The sequence below is a fragment of the Convolutriloba macropyga genome, chromosome 5, assembly GCF_964194025.1.
Source record: "Convolutriloba macropyga chromosome 5, txConMacr16.3, whole genome shotgun sequence".
NCBI lineage: Eukaryota > Metazoa > Xenacoelomorpha > Acoela > Convolutidae > Convolutriloba > Convolutriloba macropyga.
Window position 1 is genome coordinate 9968597 of NC_134472.1, and position 6549 is coordinate 9975145.

General features: G+C 31.9%; 1 protein-coding gene across 1 annotated transcript in view; it reads right to left on the reverse strand.

Moving 5' to 3' along the window:
* LOC142339120 (uncharacterized) overlaps positions 1 to 6549 on the reverse strand; it is a 192573-nt gene that overhangs the window by 156452 nt on the left and 29572 nt on the right. The gene's annotated exons all lie outside the window — the stretch shown is intronic.

Consider the following 6549-nt stretch of genomic DNA (forward strand, 5'->3'; position numbering starts at 1 on the left):
AAAGTTTGTCACCAAATGTTGAAAACTTAAAAATTATTTTCATATCTCAATCAATTCATTAGAATGCAAATTGATTTGAACGAGCAATTTAGTTAACATAAAAAAATATCGATTTGTTCTGATCGAAGATCACAAAACAGAAAAATAACAGGAACATCGATAGCGTAGCATATTTTCTTTTTTGTCTCAGGTGAACGAATGCCTTTAGTGTTAATAATTTCCGCCTTATTTTGAGAACCAAAAAATTGCTCTGCGTTGATAAACTGTTTCCAATCTATTTCATGAAATTTGAGGAAAATTTACAAATCACTTTTGCCATAATTTCAAAAAACAACCATAATAACCTCCGTTTTTGTTATCGCCAATTTTTGCTAGATGTTTTCTGCAACAATATCAATCAAGGGATTTTTCTCAACTGCTACAATATCTGTTCTTCAAGTCGCAACGATAAGTGTCTTAGGTAGGACTGAATTTTTTTTTGATCTTTCAGCAGAAACTGGAGCAAAAAAAGTTCCGAAGCGTTATTATTCATTTCTGCGCACTGAGTAAAAAATTTTCCCAGATATACCTAAACACTATCAGGAAAATAAACTTTTAAATTATGTTAGAGGAAAAATCTTAAAAACACTCGCGAAAAACAGAAAGTTTTGAATATTTGAATTGTGTTTCAACAAAACATCTTTCTGAAATTAATTAACAAAAGCCAGCTGATATCGTCAAATTGGCATCTCGGTAGTGAAATCCATTTTATTCAAATCATGCTCTCGTAGAATCAGCCGTAAAACAAATCCATTAAATTTGGATTTTCGATCAATTGCAATAAAAAACGGCAGGAAAATAAAATCAAAACATGAAATAAGGTTTGCCGGTATTCAAAATGGGCACAATGAACCCCAAGTTTCTGGACAGCAAATTTTTTATATGATATTTTGGGGTTTTGAAAAAAATTGAGCAAAATTTAAGATATGCACAGTTTTTTGGGGAGATTTTTTAATTTGATTACATTTAAAATTGCTCAGAAGTCTCCTTTTTCAGAAATCGTTGTGTCCAATTTGTTGAAATTGCTTTTTAGAAAATTTTATATGTGTTTCTCTTAATTTAAAATGCTGACTTTTGAAAAACTATGAACTACTTTTTCACTACAGAAAACAAGTTATCTTGCCGTCGGTTTACTGTATATACTTTCAAAAACCAAACTTTCAGCAATCTGGCTATAATTAAGCAGAAGGAGGAAAAGTGGGGGATTCCACAACGTTTTCAATGTTTTTTATCGACTGTACTCTAGCTTTATCAAAAAATTAGTTCAATCAGCTTCCCGTGTGCTAGTTTTATATATTAATTGCTATTGCGTTGCCAATGCGATCTGCACACAAATTTGTTAACAATGGTCTATGCAATATTTGAGTAGTTGAAATTTTATTTGAGCCATAAGTCATGTTGTGATGCTTATTTAAGCTTCCGCAACACACACACACTTATGATCCATCTGATTATATACCTGACTTAAATTCTCCAACTGAGTTCAAAATATTGCTACTAATGAGCAAGATGTGCTGGAACAAATAACCTAGAAAATAATATATTCAGCAGAAAAATTGTCCCTGAAATACAACCAAGCGAGATTTTGAAAATCAGAGGCCTCACTTCCAAGATCAAAAGCAAAATTAGTAAAAACAGTGAATCTTAATTCAACTGAAAGTACTAAACTGATTTGAAAAAATTGCAAATAACTCTCTGATTTTCTTAAAACTAATATCAACCATTTAAGTTAAATTAAGTTAAAAGCATTTCAAACTCTATATTTAACATCAAAACCATTAGTCCAATTTAAAAAAAGCATTCTACCAATAGACGTCTTAGGAGCACAAAAATTTGAAAGTAATCACAAAACAGACCAAAAAACATATTTTTTAAAACGTATGTGTGTCACTTCGAACCAAAAATTGCAGATGCAAGTAATTTATTTTTATTGAAAAAAACTTAAAAGAGAACACGTGGGGAAAACTTAAAACACGCTGTCAACAATTTTTTAACAGTGGAAGTGAACTTTGACCCCTGAAATTTTCCATGCCTTGCACTTGTGGCTATAGCAAAATTTTGATTTTAAGAGTTAATGAAAAATTTCATTAGGATCTGTCTGTAGGAATTTACTTGTGTTATTTATGGAAGGAAAAAAGAAAGCTAACTCTTTGAGTATATGTTCACTCATTTTTAGCGGCAGTAGTGATTTTTTAACTTCAAAAGCCCTGATGATGAATTATTGTAAAAATATGAATGCCGAAAAGATTTCAGATGTGTGATGCAATGCTGCGAGAATGTAATAAAAAGGACCCTTAAAAAATATATATTGGTTGACGAAAATTGTGATTCTGATTGCTAAAAAGGCCACATAATATACCACACTAGTCGTGAATGAAAATATTACAAAAAACTATTTGAATAATCTAAAAAAATGGATTTACAAAAATGTTTCAATTTTGTTCTCAGTCTGCTAATAGGTAAAAAACAATATTAGTACGCTGAAATTATGCTTGAATTAGCCTTCAAAATTTCTCCTCTTTTCAGCACTGCAATAGATTATGTTTTGTGATACAAAAAAAATCTGGTCAAACAAATAAAGCAAAAAACAAACTGCGCTTTCAAATAAAACGACAAATTGAATTAAAGTGAATTCCAGTTATTCAAACAAGGTTTTAGCTGCCTATTGTTTCCTGGTTTGGATCAGCAATGTGCGTCCACACAAAAATGTCTATACGTTCATTGCTAAAAACTATTGCAGGTTGAAGAAATAACTTCTGTTTACCCAAGGCACAAACGTAGAAGCTTCAGATACTTAATGGAACTTATACTGGCTGAATAAAGATCTACAAAAGCTTGCTTAACAGTGACAAAGAATCATTTACAAGATTTTTAGCTGAACTGACCTTTTACAATTGTTAAATTTTACTTTCATCCCTTGGGCCTTAAGCGTTGAATCAAACTAACAAATTCAGTGAGAACAGAAACCGACAGTTTTACAATCTCCGAGAGCAGACTTTAGGGTAATTGATTTGAGATATAATGTATCCAAGTACCTTTTTCACAATATATCGTTTTCAAACACTACAACTAGTGAAAAAACAAAACTGAAAAAATTTCTTAAAAGATGAAGCTCAATAATTAGAGTTTGCACATGATGTTTGACCCCGCTCAACCAAAAAATTTACTTTCTATTCGAAAATGATCGCTTGATCCGTTTGAAAAACTCTTTGGCTCTAGCCAATAAACAAAAGAAAGAATAAATTATTAGAAGCCCAATGATTAATGCTATTAAAGAGCGTGAGAGACTAAGCAAACCAAAAATCAAATCAAACAACAACCAATACTAACGAAAAAAACTCAGCCTCCGTCCATTCTTTTAAAAAAAAGGTAACGAAAACGTCAAAATAGCATCTGATAAAAATAAACTGAACAAAATGACCTCCATCTAAACAACAAAGATATGCAACCTGCAATTTTTGAGACGAATTAACAATTAGATACAAAGCAAAAATGTAAAAAAGTTAGCAAATTCATTTACATTTTTTTAAAAACAATTAAATTCAAAGTCAATTAAATAATTAGCTATCAACTGAAACTAATCAATGGCTTCATTTCTACCAAAATTTTGAAAAATGACGTCATCCAGAATCTCATAAGAATACAAAAAGCACAAATACAGACGAAAATCAACAGTCATCTCAATTTTGAGAGGCAAGTTTGTCGAAGCTTATAGGATCAAAATCTATACACCAAAAATTTGGAATACCATTATTTGCTCTTTATTCGAACGTCAATAATGTGAAATGCGACGTGTCACGTGTCATTTTTGTACCATTAATGTGATAATCAGAGAAAAACAAAAGAGAACCTCAAAAATTGAAAAATGTCAAAATCGAAAAAAAAACTTGTAGTATCAACGCCGAAAAAACCACTAGGAAAACATTAAAACTGCAATTTTACATTCAAATTGCAATTCATAATCATAATTGCAATCGACTCCGCTTGAAAAATTGCTACTTCTCTTATAATCAGGCTATGCGAAAAGGGTGCAGAAAAAAGACTGAAAGTGGTGAATCTCAAAAAACCGCTAATTTTTTTGGACACAAATTTGTTAATATAGTAAGACATCACAACAGCAAGCTTTCAATTGAAAAACGGTCGATATTTAACCAAAAAATTGCTGGAGAAGCCCATTGTACATGTCATTTGTGAGACTAAGTCAGTAGACTACACATTAACACTTAAGAAAGACAGAGTTCAAATTTTGACAAACATTTTTATGCAAACGGAGTTGAAGCCAAGAAACCATATAGTTTTCGACGATATTGTTAGGTGTGTTCTTTGACCTACTCTTGTAATAAATTTGACTTGTCATTAATTAACGTTTGACATGAAAGGATTCTGGTCCGTAACTAGCATAAAAGAAAACAAAAGAGGCAAAAAATCGAATATATATATATATATATATATATATATATATATATATATATATATATTTATAAATTTATAAATATATGTAACGCTCCATTACAATCCGAACATTTTTGAACTATAACAATTGACAATTAGATCAAAAATGGCTTTTCTTTTGCTGCTTCTACATTACAGCAAAACGATGTACCAAATTTTACCGTAATGGCTAACTTAACCCAAAAATTGTTATGAATATAAGTAATGAACTTTGGATACTCATCGAGTTATATTAACAAAAAAAACATTAAGTATCAACGGAAAGCATTCGATAGTTTCTTTGATAACTCCCCAGACACTGAATTAGACATTTGATAATTTAGACTCTGTCAAAAAATTTCCATAGGAAGATATTTCCAAAAAATTTCCATACTGGCAACTCTCCTCCAGAATTATTTGATATTTTACGAAAACAAAATGTTGCAGAAAAAAAATGCTCACTCAAAATTGTTTCATTGGACCGTACCGGAGAATCAAGCACTCATTATTAATGATACAGCTGTATGAAAAAAAATCTTTTCATCTGAACTTTGAAAAAAATGCAAATAGTTTTTCGTAAAGAGAGACCCAAAATACAATCCGAATCCTTTTTCATTGCAATACTCATCAATGAGACCAAAGCTAGCTTTGCTATTGATGCTCACCATTTGAAAAACCCAATTGTTCTAATTTACAGCTTTATAGTTTTTTGTGAAATGAAAGTTTTACTATATCTAATATAAGCTAGGCGTTTTTTTGTAAATGTCGGTTTAAATTAGCTAAAAACTGCAAAAATAATATTTCCAGAAAACCTTTTTAGGAACCGGTACAGTTAACCTTAGTCCATATCTGACTTAGGGAAGATTGTGTGACCTTCGTTTGTCTTCACCACCGTTCAAACTGGGCGGGCAAAATGAGCCAAATAGGCATATTCGATGCCATTTTTTATTAAAAAAAGGAAAAAGTGATGAATTTCTAAAACTTTAGCTGACTTTTTTGGTCAAAAATGTTGGTTCAAGCAGTTCACCAACTCTATATGATACCACTCACAATCCTCTACGATCGGCGAATTTTGACTGAACAAAAACCCAGTTGAGTATATAGTTCCTCCCCCACTAAAGTGGGTCGGAACAAATAGTCAGGAAATCATAGAATGAATTTAACAAATTAAACAAAAATCAAATCGATCAGCCGACTTTGGCTAAACAAAATGTAGGTCTTCTGTAATATTCCTAACCCACATATGGGGGTGGGATAAAAATAATGAGACAATAATATTTCGAAATAAACCAATGAGCTGTTCGCCTTCGATGACCTTCAGACCTTTAAATTTGAGCACTGGTGAGTTCAGCTGCAAATTAAGACTTAGCATTTGTTATAATGGGACAAGTTTAAGACAACTAGACGAGTAACCACACCCAAGGATGAAAGAAAAACTCAGACAGTAGGCAAGAAAATACGTACTTGATAGTTTGCGACTATAAAAGCCGATAGATGCAAGTTATATTCAGTTGTCCAGATTGTGAACAGTGCTTTGGAAGTTATAATATTGCATCGCATAATTTGCATTAAAACTAATATTCGAACAGATATGAGGCTTGAAACTTGGGTTATCGGCGTCATCGCTGTTTTCATAAATGAGTGCGATGCACAAGCGATGATGGAGGAGTTAACTGAGCCTGAGGCATTTATGCTGGAGTTGGAAAGATGCGAGGCGCAATTCCAAGAGAGCCCTGATTTCCATTCAAGATTTCTTGGTTTCTCGAGACCAGTCGAAATGAAAAAAGTTGTGGAACGTTTCAACGCTGGCAAAGAAATTTACAAGGTTTTTCCGCTGGTGGGAACAAGAATACGGATCGAACTTGTGAGCATTAAGCAGGAGGGATTTGGAGACAATAAAAATTTTACTTATCTCTACCAAGTATGTTTTTTATTAAATGATAAAATTTTTTGACAAACTCTGCGAACTTTCAAATATTTGTGTCATTTAAAAAAAAATTAACGATCAAACTTCATGAAAGAGGTTCTGCTTGTTAAGAAATGTAGCGGATGGGATTTTTGATTGCAGATATTATTGAC